Source organism: Dama dama, chromosome 24 (assembly GCF_033118175.1).
Source record: "Dama dama isolate Ldn47 chromosome 24, ASM3311817v1, whole genome shotgun sequence".
Classification (NCBI taxonomy): domain Eukaryota; kingdom Metazoa; phylum Chordata; class Mammalia; order Artiodactyla; family Cervidae; genus Dama; species Dama dama.
The window spans coordinates 59,269,891-59,285,507 of NC_083704.1; the positions used below are offsets into that span (position 1 = coordinate 59,269,891).

General features: G+C 48.0%; 1 protein-coding gene and 1 long non-coding RNA gene across 2 annotated transcripts in view; one reads left to right on the plus strand and one right to left on the minus strand.

The window, feature by feature from the left end:
- Positions 1–3,923: 3,923 nt before the first annotated feature.
- LOC133046054 (uncharacterized) lies at positions 3,924–15,526 on the minus strand. The gene is made up of 3 exons (XR_009690399.1): positions 15,063–15,526; positions 5,378–9,525; positions 3,924–4,405 (listed from the first exon to the last, which is right to left on the minus strand). It is a non-coding gene; the product is annotated as an uncharacterized LOC133046054 (long non-coding RNA).
- The window catches only part of HRH1 (histamine receptor H1), a 95,844-nt gene continuing 95,171 nt past the window's right edge, over positions 14,945–15,617 (plus strand). The window contains exon 1 of the mRNA XM_061128862.1: positions 14,945–14,962. The gene's annotated coding sequence lies outside the window, so the exon portion shown is untranslated. The remainder of the gene's footprint in view (positions 14,963–15,617) is intronic.

A 15,617-nucleotide genomic window follows, 5' to 3' on the forward strand; every position in this document is an offset into this window, starting at 1 on the left:
CTTGCCTCCTGCTGTTCAAGTCCTGGTGTAGCCCTTACCCTTATAACTAGGCTGTCCCTGTGATTGGCTTTAGCCAGCAGAATGTGGCAAAAGCCACACTGGGCCAGTTCCAGGCCTAGGCCTTAAGGAGGCCTGGCAGCTTTTGCACTTTTGGAACCAGGCCACATGGAGGGGAGAATGGAGGCCTTGGGCTCTACAGGCCAAACTGAGATCCAGCCAACAGCCAGCACCAACCGTGGACCTGGTGACATCCTAGCCCAGTGGAGCCTACAGCCCCAACTGATACAACGTGAAACCAAATAACCACCCATCTAAGCCCCTTCTACCCACCAACTGTTGCTTTTCATTTGCTCAGTTGTGTCCAACTCTTTGTGACCCCATGGACTACAGCATGCCAGGCTTCCCTGTCCTTCACCATCTCCTAGTTTGCTCAAACTCATGCCCATTGAGTCGGTGATGCCATCCAACCATCTCATCCTCTGTCATCCCCTTCCCCTCCTGCCCTCAATCTTTCCCAGCATCAGGATCTTTTCCAGTGAGTCAGCTCTTCTCATCACATGGCCAATGTATTGGAGCTTCAGCTTCAGCATCAGTCCTTCCAATTAATATTCAGGACTGATTTCCTTTAGGATGGACTGATTTGATCCCCTTGCAGTCCCAGAGACTCTCAAGAGTCTTCTCCAGCACCACAGTTCGAAAACATCAGTTCCTTGGGATTCAGCCTTCTTTATGGTCCAGTTCTCACATCCATACATGACTACTGGAAAAACCGTAGCTTTGACTAAACAGACCTTTGTCAGCAAAATAATGTCTTTGCTTTTTAATATGCTGTCTAGGTTTGTCATAGCTTTCCTTCCAAGGAGCAAGCATCTTTTAATTTCATGGCTGCAGTTACCATCTGCAATGATTTTGGAGCCCAAGAAAATAAAACTGTTGAGATAATAAAAGGGTGATGGTTTGAAAGCCACCAAGTTTGGGGTGGACTGTTACATAGTAATAACTAACCCGACAGGGAGACATGAAGGAGTAGCTGGAAGGGGAAGAGGAGTCAAGAAGATTGTTTTGCTGCTCTTGTTGTTTTAAAGACGGGGAAATAATGGTGTGTTTGTATGCTTAGGAGAATGATCCACAGGAGGTTAAAAATGATGCTATGAAAGAAGAGAGAGCATTGCTGGAGAGACGTCCTTGAGCAGAGGAAGGGAGTGGGGTCCAGCACACAACACAGATGTGCAAGAGTCAGGTCAGCTCACCTGTGGCAGTGGGTAGGCAGGATGAGAATTGGGTGGAGATGCTGGTGAGAAGGTGGGTGCGTGGTGGGTCTGTGGATGTTCTGACTGCTTTGATGAGCTCAGTGAACAGGAAGCCAAGATTGGGGACTGGGGAGGAGGCACAGAAACATTTAGAGAGCCAAGGAGTGAATGAATGGGGAGGTCGAGTCCAACTGCCAGGCAGCGCGGAGGGCTCTCTTAACATTCAAGGTCATGAGTTTAACGCGAGCACAGCCAGAACGCTTGCGAGCTCTTCTCCAGCCTGCTCCAGCAGCAGCTGCGCGGGGGTGGAGGCCGGGGCGGCTGAGAGTGGGACACGGCCAGGGTTGGCGGCTTGGCCAAGTGAGCGTGGAAAACAGACATGATGAGTGAGGAAATAAAGACCTGAGGAACAGGAAGCTCAGATCAAAAAGCTCAAGACCAGCAGCGCAATGGGAAAGTAGACCACGGAGTGGAAGGGAAGGAAGAAGGAAAGCAAGAAGGGAACATGCTCGGGTTTTGGATCCACGTTATCAGGTGATTGCACCCAAGTGTGGATGGGTTGCACATCACGCCCAGGGAACACATTTTGATGGAAGGGCAGGCAGGGAGCCGGGAGGCTGCCAGGAGCCTGGGGCAGGTGACAGGTGACAGCTAACACACCTGCCTGCACCGCCACCCCTCACATCCGCCCCTACCCCGCCCTGAGACAAACAGGCTCCTTTGTCATTCGCTTTCTGTTGTATTTACCCTCGGACAGAGGCTCTGTTCCTCCCCTCCGTCTCCCTCTGGCCTCCAAACCTCCCCCTCCCAGGTTTCAGAGCTGAAACCCCGGGAACCTTCTCTCCCCAGAACATCCTGAACGGCCAAGTCCAGAGCGCAGAGGCGAGCAGCAGTCCCAGCATCTTGGCAGCCAGAGAGCCAGCCTTGGCTTCCAGGCTGAGAAAGCAAGGTGGTCTGGCCACACACAGCCCAGACCTGTTGACCCCTCACCACGGGCACGCCCCAGGATTCTGGGACGAAAGCCAGACCCCATCAGGAGATGGGCTCCCCACACAAGCTCCCACACCTTTCTATGTGTCCGCCCAGCCATCAGCTGCCCTCCTGTTCCCAGCAGAATCACCTATTAAAAAATGCAAATGACAGGGCCCCTGCCCCAAGCTGGCAGTAGTATCTAGGGAAGCTTAGTTCCTTCAAATACCCCTGGGATGCCTGCAATGTGGGAGACCCAGGTTCGATCCCTGATTTAGGAAGATCCCCCAGAGAAGGGAATGGCTACCCACTCCTGTATTCTTGCCTGGGGAATCCCATGGACAGAGGAGCCTGGTGGGCTACATTCGAGGGGGTCACAAAGGGTCGGATATGAGCGACTAACACCTTCACTTTCTCCTGGTGGTCAAGACACAGTCAAGGATGAAAAGGGCCTCTTCCTCTCTGTGGGCCTCGGTCTCCCCCGTTTGTTATCAGAGTTAGCCCAGGAGTCTAGACGCAGGCTTACGGAGGTGAGGGCTGATGGCTTTTCTAGCTCTTGGTCTGAGGAATCTAAGAGGCTCCAAGAGGGCCGGAGGAATCTGCCTGCCGATGCTTGAGGCTGACTTGGGCTCTCACACACCTCTCCGGTGCCTCCCAGCAGCCTCTCAGGTGACCAGGGTGAGTCCCAGATGGGCCAGGTGTGAAGGGTGTCATTGCACAGGCGGAGGGGGTTTCCTCCCCTCCCCATCACCCTTCCCCTTATCCATGCAGCTGCTGCCCACCCTGAGATTTCCTTCGGTAAAATCTTCACTGCCAGTCTTTGCATCCCCTACTGCGGGGGCAGGGGTGGGGGAGGCTGGTGGTGGTGTGGGTTCTGTATAGCCTGGAGGCAGAGTGAGTTGGGAGATGGGGAGAAGACTCGATCAGGCTGAGTCACTTCAAGAAGTGGGTGGAGAGACCAGTCCCAGACAAAAGGTCGCTTCCTGTGCATGTTTCATGGCTATAGCCATGGGAACTTGTCAATCAGGGGAGCCCCAGGGTGGATTTTCACTTAAGAAAAGTCACTCCGCTCCTGCCCCGGTGGAGCTTGAGATGGACGGGAAGAAGCCAGCCAGCCGTGAGGTTGCACACGACCAAGAAGCCTGAGCCTGTTCGGGTACCCACCGCCTCGGCTGGGGTGCGGAGAGGAGGAGGAAGGACAGGTGACGGCCGCGGGAGCCGATTGGCTGGCGGCGCGAAGGGGCGGAGTCAAGGGCCCCCGGTGTTTGGCTTGAGAGCCTGATCGATGGAGTACAGGTATCTTTCAAGGAGATGCGAAAGCGAGGGAAAGGACCATGTTATCTCCAGAGTTAAGCCCCTAGTGCCAGGCACGTGCCTGGCAGACCGGCTGTAAAGGTGCTGAGGTGCTTCCATGTCCTCTTGGTGAGACCTGGGCAAGACTGTTTCTGTTTTTGTGGCAGGAAAGTGACCTGGGCTTTGACAGTAGGGTTACTGTCCCCACCGGACCCAAAGGTACTCCGGTGTGAATTAGAAAAAGGCGACTCCCAGAGAATGGGAGAAAATAATTACAAACCAAATGTCTCATATGCGTCTAGTGTCTAGAACATATTAAAAAAATTCTTAAGGTCAATACTAAAAAAGCAAACAACCCAGCTGAATTTTTTTTTAAAAATGGGCAAAAGATTTGAATAGACCTTTCTCCAGAGAAGACATACAATGGCCAATAAGTATATGTAAAGGTGCTCAACATCATTAGTCATTAGGGAAAAGCAAATCAAAGCCAAAGAGATACAACTTCACACCCATTCAGATGGATGTGTAAAAGGGTGGGGGAAGATAAGTTGGCAAGGATATGCAGAGACTTTAGGATTCTCAGACATTGCTGATGGAAATGTAGAATGGTGCAGCTGCCCTGGAAAACAGGTTGGTGATTCCTCAAAACGTTAAGCATAGAATCACCATTGTGGTGGTGTTGTTTGGGACTTCATGGTGGCTCAGTGGTAAAGAATCCACCTGCTAATGCAAGAGACTTGAGTTAGGTCCCTGGGTTGACAAGATTCCCTGGAGAAGGAAATGGCAACCCATTCCAGTATTCTTGCCTGGGAAACCCAGGGACAGAGGAGCCTGGTGGGCTACAGTCCATGGGGTCACAAAATGATCCAGCAGCTCCATTTCCAGGTATATACCTAAGAGAATAAAAAAGCATAGGTTCATATGAAAACTTGTACAAGAACATTCATAGCAGCATTTTGCATAACAGCCCCAAAGAGGTAACAACCCATGTGTCTATCTACTGAAGAATAAATACACAAAATGTGAAATATCTGTGCAATGGGATACTATACAGCCATAAAAAGGAATGAAGTACCTCGAAAACATAGATAAACTGAAAACATTATGCTAAGAGAAAGAAGACAGTCACGTCAGACAACATTGTGGAGTTGATTTCACTTATATTAAAGTACAGAAGAGGGAAATCTATAGAGACAGAAAGTAGATTAATGGTTGCAAAGGAATGGGGGGAAGAGGAGAATTGGGAAACATAGAGTTATCTTGGGGGTTGATGGAAATGTTCTAGAAATGAAGAGTGGCAATCACTGAACAAAACTGTGAATGTACTGAAGCCACCCAAGAAGTAAAAGAAGCCCTTCTTTCCTTTAGGTATGTGCTTGACTTTGGCACCAGCTCTGAGATCTCTCACTCTGCACAGCCTTCCAACTGAAACTTCAGCAACACAAATTCCCTAATCAAGCCTCTTCCACACACCCAGTCTTGCTCATTCCTGTCACTCCAGCTGTGCTCCCTTTTTTAGTTCACACACCCCAGAAGCCTCCTGGGGACTCACTGTGGCCCCTCAGACCCTCCCTTGCCCACCCTCTCCACTAAGCCACCTTGCATTTCAGACCCCTGCTCCCCACTCACCTCCTCCTGGAACCTCTTGTAGAGGAATCCCGCTGACCTCCCATCTACCATATGCACTTGTAACCATACCCAGTTGTGCTGGCGTTTATCCTGGGCTTTGCCACTTAAAGCCTGTGTGGCTTTGTGAGAATCACGTCACTTCCTGGGCCTCAGTGTTCCCCATCTGTAAAATGTACCCTGCCACGTGCCTAAGTCTGCTCGCCTAAACCCGGGTGGTTTAAACAACACAGACTTACCTTCTGTCAGTTCTGGAGGCTGAACTCTGAGGTCAAGGTGCTAACTTGATTGGATTCTGATGAGACCTCTCTCCCTGGCTGACAGATAGCGGTCTCCTCATAAAAATGAAAAGTCCAGGTTAGGCTTCAGGTGCGGCTGGATCTAGGAGCCCAGACGGTATCATCAGGCACATAGCTCTCTTTCCTCTGGTGTGGTCACTGCCTCCCTGGGCCGAGTGCTATATGCTCACCTCTTCATGGCACCAGGTGCCATTATTTTTGAAATGTTAGCCTCTGTGGTTTTTTTTAAGGAAATTTTGATTTTTAAAAATTTAGGTATAATTTACATATTGCAGAATGCACAAATATTAACAGTTTCACCTGTTCTATACCTGTGTTACCAACCCCAAGATCAGAGTCTTCCAGAACTCACTTTCAGTACCCCTCGTGGTCAATGACAGTTGCCCCCCCTCTCCCCCAGAGATAACCACTTCTAAAACTATAGATTAGTCCTGGACTTCATATAAGTAGGATATATAATTTTTACTCTTTTGTGTTTGGCTGTGTCTATTCCGAATGATGATGTTGACTTTTATGTTTCGTGGACAGCAGTATTTCATATACTTTTATGGTTGTGTGGTATCTGTTAGTATGAACTTAACTAAAATGTGTTTTTGCAAGCTCCTGTTGATAGACATTTGGGTGTTTCAGTTCAGTTCAGTCACTCAGTAGTGTCCAACTCTTTGCAGCCCCATGGACTGCAGCACACCAGGCTTCCCTGTCCAACACCAACTCCTGGAGCTTGCTCAAACTCATATCCATCGAGTTGGTGATGCCATCCAACCATCTCATCCTCTGCCATCCACTTCTCCCACTGCCTTCTATCTTTCCCAGCATCAGGGTTTTTTCCAATGAGTCAGGTCTTCGCATCAGGTGGCCAAAGTATTGGAGCTTCAGCTTCAGCATCAGTCCTTGCAATGAATATTCATTTCCTTTAGGATTGACTGGTTTGATCTCCTTGCAGCCCAAGGGACTCTCAAGCGTCTTCTCCAACACCACAGTTCAAAAGTATCAGTTCTTTGGGGTTCAACTTTCTTTATGGTCCAACTCTCACAACCAGGGTTGTGATTAATTCTTGGGTTGTGTAACTTAACTAAAATGTGTTTTTTCAAGCTCTTGTTGATAAACATTTGGGTTGTTTTCAGCTTGGGGCTTCCCTGATAGCTAAGTTGGTAAAGAATCCTCCTGCAAAGCAGGAGACCCCAATTTGATTCCTGGGTCAGGAAGATCCACTGGAGAAGGGATAGGCTACCCACTCCAGTATTCTTGGGCTTCCCTTGTGGCTCAGCTGGTAAAGAATCTGCCTGCAACATGGGAGACCTGGGTTCAATCTCTGAGTTGGGAAGATCCCTGGGAGAAGGGAAAGACTACCCTTTCCTGAGGTGTGATGACACACCTCAGACACTCCCCATAAGATCCACAGAATGGAAACACCACCCCCAGAGAAATGGGAAAATCTCAACTTGCCTGAGATTAAGGTTTCCCACCCCATGTGAGAGATCATAGCCGAGACTGAGCTTATTTAACCAAAATAAAGTTACCTTTCTTGCTCACCTGAGTTTGTGGCCTGAACTTGGACCACTGTTCCACTTCCCATACTGTATTATGCTCATCTTTTTATTTTTCCTTTCCTCTCCTTGAGACTGTGAGCAACTGGAGGCCAGGGATAAGGTCTGATCCTTCCTGGAATTAGCAACCTCCTGGCCCAGTACCTGGCTCAGAGCAGGGGCTTGGTGAAGATTTGTTAAATGTTGATTGTAAGTTCCCTGACAGCAGGGAGAGAAAGGGGGCTCCGTAGCTGGGCACTCAGTGTGGGTGGTGCTCTGTGCTGTGTTATCTACACCGGCTGCCCTTAGCGATCAGACTATGATTATCCCAATTTGCAGATAAGCACATTAACAGCCAGCCTTTACTGAGCACTCACCAGGCACCAGGCACATTATATTAACTCACATAATCCTCACTACAACCTGATGCAGCTGACACTACGATTACCCCCCATTTTACAGATGGGGAAACTAAAGCATAGAGCAATGAAGTGATTGTGATGGGGTTTGAATCCAGACTGCATGATTCCAACACCCCTCTGCCCATTCCCTGCCCTACGCCCATGCTCCCTTCTGGTCCGCTCTTCCTCCTTAATCCCTGTCCATCTCATTGGCAAACTCCCTTCACAACCTCCATGCCTATTCTGACTTCTCTGATGCTCAAAAATGGAAATACTCACTCTTTCCTCACTCACTCTTTTGCTCCTGTAACATTTTATTTTTAGGATTTGTATAAATTGAGACTTTCTTTATTTGCATGTAAGAAAAATATCCTAAATAACAGTGGCATAAGAAATAAGATGATTATTTCTCTCCTGTGTGAAGTAAGTATAAACATAGAAATACAGGACTGATAGAGCAGCTCCATGGTGTTGGTGACTAAGGCTATTTTTATCTGTTCCATCATCCTAGTATGGGGGTCCCTTCACAGGTCAAAAGGATTACTAAAGCTCCAGCTATTGCGTCATATTCCGAGCAGCAGAAAAAAAGGGAAGATTTGCTGTTCCCTTTAAAAAGACGTCCCAGAAACCCCCAGAACATTTCCTCTTACATCTCATGGACCAAAATTTTGTCACATGACCACAACTCACTGTAAGGGAGGCTGGAAAATACAATCTTTTAGTTGGATGTTGAAAGAATAGCTATTAAGAAGAAAACCACAATCTCTGCCATGTCATTATTTAGCATTTATCACATCATATGTGGGATGGTTTATCTGAATAACTGTCTCCACAGCCAGAATTTCTTGAGGGCAGATTCTTGTCATCTTCATCCTCATCTCCCAAAGTCTAGCACACATTGGAGATACTTGGAACAGAGGATTAGGTAACTAGTTATTACATTTCTTTGGATGCCTTGAGGCCCACTGCATAGTTCTCTGCCCACAACAAGCCTCCAATAATTGTTGAATTGAAATGAATTTAAATCATCTTGGCCTCCAAGTCCTCATTTTCAAAATGGGTATAAATGACCTCAAAAGTCAATCCCAGTTTGGACACACTCAGTGTCCATTGTATAAAACTGGAAATATTTATGTTAAAAAATGAAAACCTCAGTAATTAGGCAGTATGTATAGCTTTTGCTCTTTTTCTTTCTTCTTCATGAACACACACACACATATATACACATATACACTTTGCATATAAATAGAACCCACTTTACATACCATTCTATAACTACTTGTTTTACTTACTAACATATGGAGGGACTTCTGCTTCTGCCTGTGACAAACTAACTTGTAGAGAGAGATCAACCTTCTCAATAAACAGCGAGAAGACCCAGATAAAATGGGTGAAAAGAAAATTAAAATCTGTTGCTAATGCTGCTGCTGCTAAGTCACTTCAGTCATGTCCGACTCTGTGTGACCCAATAGACGGCAGCCCACCAGGCTCCCCCGTCCCTGGGATTCTCCAGGTAAGAACACTGGAGTGGGTTGCCATTTCCTTCTCCAATGCATGAAAGCGAAAAGTGAAAGTGAAGTCGCTCAGTTGTGTCCGACTCTCAGTGACCCCATGGACTGCAGCCCACCAGGCTCCTCCGTCCATGGGATTCTCCAGGCAAGAGTACTGGAGTGGGGTGCCATTGCCTTCTCCATAAAATCTGTTAGAAGGCTTCAAAGAGCTGTCCAGGAAGCCAGGAGTTGAGTGCTGGAAATCCCAGAGTATGAGAGCCTGAAGTCAATGTGCTTCTGCATGAATCTGCCAATTTCAAAGTAGCTGGATAAAGAGACTGAGCAGAAGGCTCGTGCTGAGACCCAGGCCAGGCCGAGTTTTCCGCAGTCTTACAGTCTGGAGAGATGAAAATAATTTATGAACGTTCAGTGGAGCGCACAGACTCATCCACGGTAGAATTCACAGGTTGGAAAGAACTCCGGAGATGACGTGACCAAGCACTTCATTTTGTGGATGTAGCAACTGAGGCCCAGAGATGCTGAGTGAGTCTCCCAGGGTCACACAGCAAAGGGACAGAGCCTCCTGGTGCAACCTTCTTGCACCATATTGCTCTGTAGCTGTTGCTGCTCTCCCAACCATCAGCTCCCCATTTGTCTCCACATATCATAGCCTGAGAGGGAGACAGAGAGAGAGAGAAAGATCAGTTTAACCTCATTTCTGATGGTGAGTTTTAATAAGTAAAAGTGCTTTTTTAAAAAGGAAACCAGCAAAAATCTCTTTGTAAAAACTACTGGGCATTTTTCCTAGTTAACAAAGTAATACAAATTTATTAATGAAATGTTAGAAAAATATACAGGTATGTGAAAACCAAGAGCACCCACAAGTTTTTCTTTCCTTCCTGCCTATCCCTTACAACCACTGTAAGCTTTTTAATACATAAGTCGGTGTATTTCTTAACAAAATGAGTTTATAACTTGGTATCTTTTAAGGTTCTACTATTTTTTAAATAAATTTATTTACTTTTTAATTGAAGGATAATTGCTTTATAGAATTTTGTTGTTTTCTGTCAAACCTCATTTTAACATTCATATTATAATCAGTTTTCACATAATTCTATATGCTGTAGTACAATCTTATCTGTATAATAGTTTACTCTATCGATATAAGGGTGTGCGTGGTAAGTCTCTTCAGTCATGTCTGACTCTTTGCAACCCCATGGACTGTACCCCGCCAGGCTCCTCTGTCCATGGGATCCTCCAGGCAAGAATACTGGAGTGGGTTGCCATTCCCTTCTCCAGGGGATCGTCCCGATCCAAGAATTGAACCCATGTCTCTTATGTCTTCTGCTTTGGCAGGTGGGCTTTTTCTTTTTTTTTAACCACTAGTGCCACCTGGGAACCATAATTAAATTAACCAATTCCCTGTGGTTGGACATTTGGATTAATTTCAGTCTTTTACTACAACGTACAGTCCTGCAATGAATTGCTTTATGCATATCTTGGTGATATCCATGGTTATTTTCTCAGGAAAACTTTGTAGGGTATGGAATAATAGTCTGAACATTTTTAAAGATATCATCATCTGGCTCCAAATTACCCTCCGGGGAAGGCCGTAGCAATGCTCACTCCCCGCAGCAGTGCGTATAGCAAACCAATGTGCTTCACTTGACTGGGGATGGAGGGAGCAATCTGGTCATTCCAGCCAGAGGTGTGTGAGTCTGGCCCAGCTTCCTTTAAATAGATCGCTTCACAGCATGCCAGCCTAACTATATTTAGAGTGGAGAAGTCAGACGACCCGCCCAACGTTGGAAACCCTCAAGCCGAGTCAAGGGCCAAATTGAAAGGGTCAATATTGACAGCTCTAAATCACACTCTGGCTACTTGGTCCACTTTGGTCCTGAAGGAGGCACGTCCCCTCTCACAAACAGAGCTGGAAATTAAACAAGGGAAGGGCCATGTTGCCTACTTGGGGCAGCCGTAGGAAATATGACCACCTGGATCTCTCAGCCTCCTGAGTGCAGAGTCCCCAGAGGAGATGGCCGAATTCATCATGTAATGGGCAGGGGGCTGGACCGGCACTCTGCCAGGTCCACCAGCCCACAGCTTGCTGCGCGGTCTGGGATCCCAACATGAGTGGCATCATTTCCGCTGGGTCTTCAGAGTGTTGCATCTTTCCCACCTCCCCTCTGCACATGCAAGAAAACTCCGGTGGCTCAGAGGGGATCTCAAAGTTCTCAGCTAAGACTTTCACCAAGATTTGTTCCAGGTCAAAAGACACAGATTGGATGACTGCTTGCCTGGTTGTTGGGTTACTCTGGGCAAGTCCCTTCTCGTCTCTGGAGCTTCTTAGCCTCCGCATGTGAACCAGGAAGCTGGTGGCCTGGGTTTGGTGGGATGCGTATCCTGTTTCCCAGAGGAGAGGGAAGAGGGAGGGACTCAGTTCCTGAATACCCACCAGAGCCATACACTTTGTAGACACACACGTATTTAACATACAAGGGCTCTGTGAGGAAGCAGACATCTGTGCCTGTCCAGCACCATGCCCCCTTATTCTGCTAATAGCACCCTGATTTTCTTTTCTTTTTAAATATTATTTTTGGCTGTGATTGGTCTTTGTTGCTGCAGGCAGGCTTTCTCTAGCTGCAGTGAGCAGGGGCTACTCTTTGTTGTGGGGCAAGGGCTTCTCACTGAGTTGGTTTCTCTTGTTGCAGAGCACTACCTCTAAGCACATGGGCTTGAGTAGGTGTGGTGCACAGGCTTAGCTGCCGCATGGCCTGTGGAATCTTCCCAGACCAGGGATCAAACCTGTGTTCCCTGCATCAGCAGATAGATTCTTAGCCCCTGGGCCACCAGGGAAGCCCCACCCTGATTTCCTTTTATAGAACCATCTCTCACCCACTTCTAGTCCTGGTGACTTGGGGAGGACTGACCCCCCCTCTCCCACTCCGGTTATAGGCATGTGACGCAGGTTTGGCCAATCACAGCAACCATGATGGTTTCAGGCTGGGCATGTGACTCAAGCCAGGCCAATGGGAGTCAGATCTAGGATGTTTGCTGGAGGTTTGGAGAAGGAAGTGATCTCTTGGCTTGAGGCTGCTTAATGGGCCATTTCTGCCTCCCTATGGAGAGACCTGGGCTTCCCAAGTGGCTCGTGGTAAAGAATCCACCTGCTAAGCAGGAGATGTGGGTTTGATCCCTGGGTCAGGAAGATTCCCTGGAGAAGGAAATGGCAACCCACTCCAGTATTCTTGCCTGGAGAATTCCATGGACAGAGGAGCCTGGCAGGCTACAGTCCACGAGGTCAGGAAGAGTCGGACATGGCTGAGCAACTAAACAGCAGCAGCATAAAGAGATCTAGCCTGCTAATAAAACTGATGCAAAAATAAAAAACAGTCAAGGGACTTCCCTGGTGGTCCATTGGCTGGGACTCCACCCTGGGGTTCGATCCGTGATTAGGGAACTCGATCCCACATGCTGCAACTAAGAGTTCACCTGTTGCAAGTAAAAAATCCCACATCCCTCAACTAAGGCCTGGAGCAGCAAAATAAATAAATATTTTTAAAAAGAAGAAGAAAACAGTCAAGAGATAGAGACAGATTTATGACAACTTCCCTTGAGCTTCTGGCATGGACTATGTCTGAATCCAGAATGACTTCCTGCATTTTTCAGCTTAAAGTCCCTTTGGGCTAAAGCTGGTTACAACTGGGTTTAATGTATCCTGCTACCAAAAGATCATCACTAAAATCCTAGATGTAGCATAGGCCTTATTATTCTCATTTTACAGGTGAGGAAACAGGCTCAGAGAAGCAAAGTAAGCAGAGAACTAACAAGTGGCAGAACAGATATTTTTAGTCAACTTCTTTTTAAAAATTATAGTTAACTTACAGACTTCCCTCCATCCCTGGGTCGGGAAGATCCCCTAGAGAAGGGAATGGCAACCCACTCCAGTATTCTTGCCTGGAGAATTCCATGGACAGAGGAACCTGGTGGGCTACAGTCCATGAGGTTGCAAAGAGTTGGACACTAACTCTTTAGTTAATTAGTGAGCGACTCACACACACACACATAGTTAACTTACAATGTTCTGTTAATTTGAAGTATACAGCAAAGATTCAGTTGCACATATTTTCTTTTTCAGATTCTTTTCCATTATAAGTTATTACAAGATAGTAGATATAGTTCCCTGTGCCGTACTGTAGGTCTGGGTTTTTTACCTATTTTACATGTAGTAGTATATATATGTTAAATCCCAAACTTGTAATTTATCTCTGTTTCTTTTTAATCCATACCTCTAGTCTCTACTCAGGGTCTCAAGTGATTCCTCCTTTTTAGTTTTCTTTCACAAACCACAGAAGTAAAAGAGGCTTCTGGATCCAGGTTGATCGAGGTTCCAGACCTGCTTCAGCTGCTTTCTACCTGTCTGATCTTGAGGTTACTCACTGGCTGTATTTACTAAACCCATCTCCTCATCTCTTTGTTCCTCAGTTTTCTCATCTGCAGAATGGGATGATAATAGTATCTACCTCATAGGACTGTTGTGAATAGGTAAAATAGATTGTGTAACACTTTTGGACTAGCCTGGCAAGCAGTAAGTGTGACCCTAGGGCTGGCTATTATTTTTCTTCTGCTGCCTATATATTCTTAGTAAGTTGGCTACTCCCTCTCCACCCCACACACCCAGGATATGGCCTGAGTTATCTCATGATACATCAGTTTCAAATGCCATAAGAAAACAAAACACACCCTGGTCATGAGGGACTTCAGTTAATGTCTGATGTGCTGTTTTTCAAATATTGATGTTTCTCAAAATGCTGATCACTGTGGGCTTTAGTAGGTCTAAAACCAGCCCAGGAAGTGAAACTTTGCGGAGGAATTCCAAATAATCAAGCCTTTGCTGAATTGCAGAAAGGCGAGAGGGGATGGATATGGACCCAGCCATTTCCGATGTTTCCCCCCCACCCCCACCGCCCCTTCATTCCTATCAGCCCTACAGCTGTGGAGAGCAGAAATGCATTTCCTCTGGAGTTTATAACAGTTGCTACCACAAGTGCTCTCTCAGTTCCAAAGGGTGCAAGAGACTGGTAAAGTGTAAAATATGGAGGCCCTGGAGAATCACCAGGGAATGGAGGGGGCTTACTGTGGACTCAGGGTGGGTCCTGGTGGTGGGGCTACGCTAAGTCACAGGGGGCCGCTCAGAGGAATACATGGGAAATCCATTGCCTCTCTGTTTCATAAAAGTCAGAGTAACATGGTCTGCCAGTTACCCAGAATCCAGAGTCTCCTCTTTCCCCTCAAATCCCCACCATGTAGACAGGCTCAGTGATCTATGAGCTACCATTTATATCCTTTACATAAATGATCTCGTGGAACTTTCCGGCAGCCCTATTGAGACGAAAATTACAGTACAATAATTATGACTTTGGATCTTGGAGCCAGGCTGCATAGGTTAGGCTCCTAGTTCTCCTGTGTGACCTTGAGTAATTTACTTAGCTTCTCTGTACCCTAGTTATCTTCTCTGCAAAAGGGTGACAATAGTTCCCATTTATTCAGGGCCGATTATGAGGACTGAATGGGTAAGTACTTGCAGCATTCAGAAAGGTGCATGGCACGAAGACAGCTGTTTTTATTAACCCTCACTTTACAGATGTGGGCCCTGAGGTGGGAAAGCCAGATCACCCCGGACCATACACAGCTCATGAAGCTGGGCCTCAGACTCACTCTGCACCATTGCACTTCCTCTGAGTGGAATTTCCCTGCACTCAGTGGAGGCTAAGATATCCCCATGAAACAGCCCCAAACCCACACCCAGCCACACCTCCTACTATTTTTTTTTTTTTTTTTTGCCCTGCAGCGGGGTGTGCGCGGATCTTAGTTCCCAGGACCTGGGATAAAACTCTTGCTGTCTTGCAGTGAAAGCGTCGGTCCTAACCACTGGACCACCAAGGAAGTCCCTCCCTCCTTCCAAACAACCATCTCCCCTGCTAAGTCTGGGTGACTCTTTTGGAGTGTTGAGATAAGATACCAGTTGAGTGGTTCCAGTGGAGTTTTCCTGGCACTGAGGAAAGGGAGAGGATTCTGCTTCTTCGGTCCCCCGGATGAAGGCAGCGGGTAAGAATTCTCAGGCTCCCGGCGTCACGGGCAGAGGAGACCTGCAGAGGAATCACCCCCACCTCCCACCCCCATCCTTAGGATGCTAATAGGAACTCACTGAATTTTGAAACTTGAGCTCATCTGAGCAGCTTGAGAGAAACAGCTGGCGGGAGTGGAGAGGTGGAGTTCTAGACCTGGGGGTGGGGGACGTCTCTAGACCCCCGTGGAGCCTCTGGGGGTGGGGTGCCTATCTGTCAGTCTTCGTCCACGGCGGCGCCCCTTCGTCTCTTCCTCGATCGGCCTCTCTTGCAGGGCCGTGAGGGACCGAAGTGTCACTGGAGGTCGGTGTCAGTCGGGCTGTGGTTCACGTGGCCGAGCGGCATCGCAGCGCCGACTCTCCGGCTCCGGGCCTCCTCGGGCTGACTTACCTCTGTGCGTGCGCCCTCAGGTGTGCGCGGGGCGGAGGGAGTTCTCGCCAAGCTTCTGAGCCTCCTTTCCCCGCTCGCTCCCCACCCTAGGAGCCTCGCCCCCGGGCCGGGCCCGAAGCAGGGGCGCTCCGGGGGCGCCGCTCGGTCCCCGGGGCGGGTGTGGAGGGAGGGAGGGCGCGCCCCTCACGCCGCCTCCAGGCGCGGGGGCGGCCGCGACGCGCGGAACCGGAGGCGGGGAGCGGCAG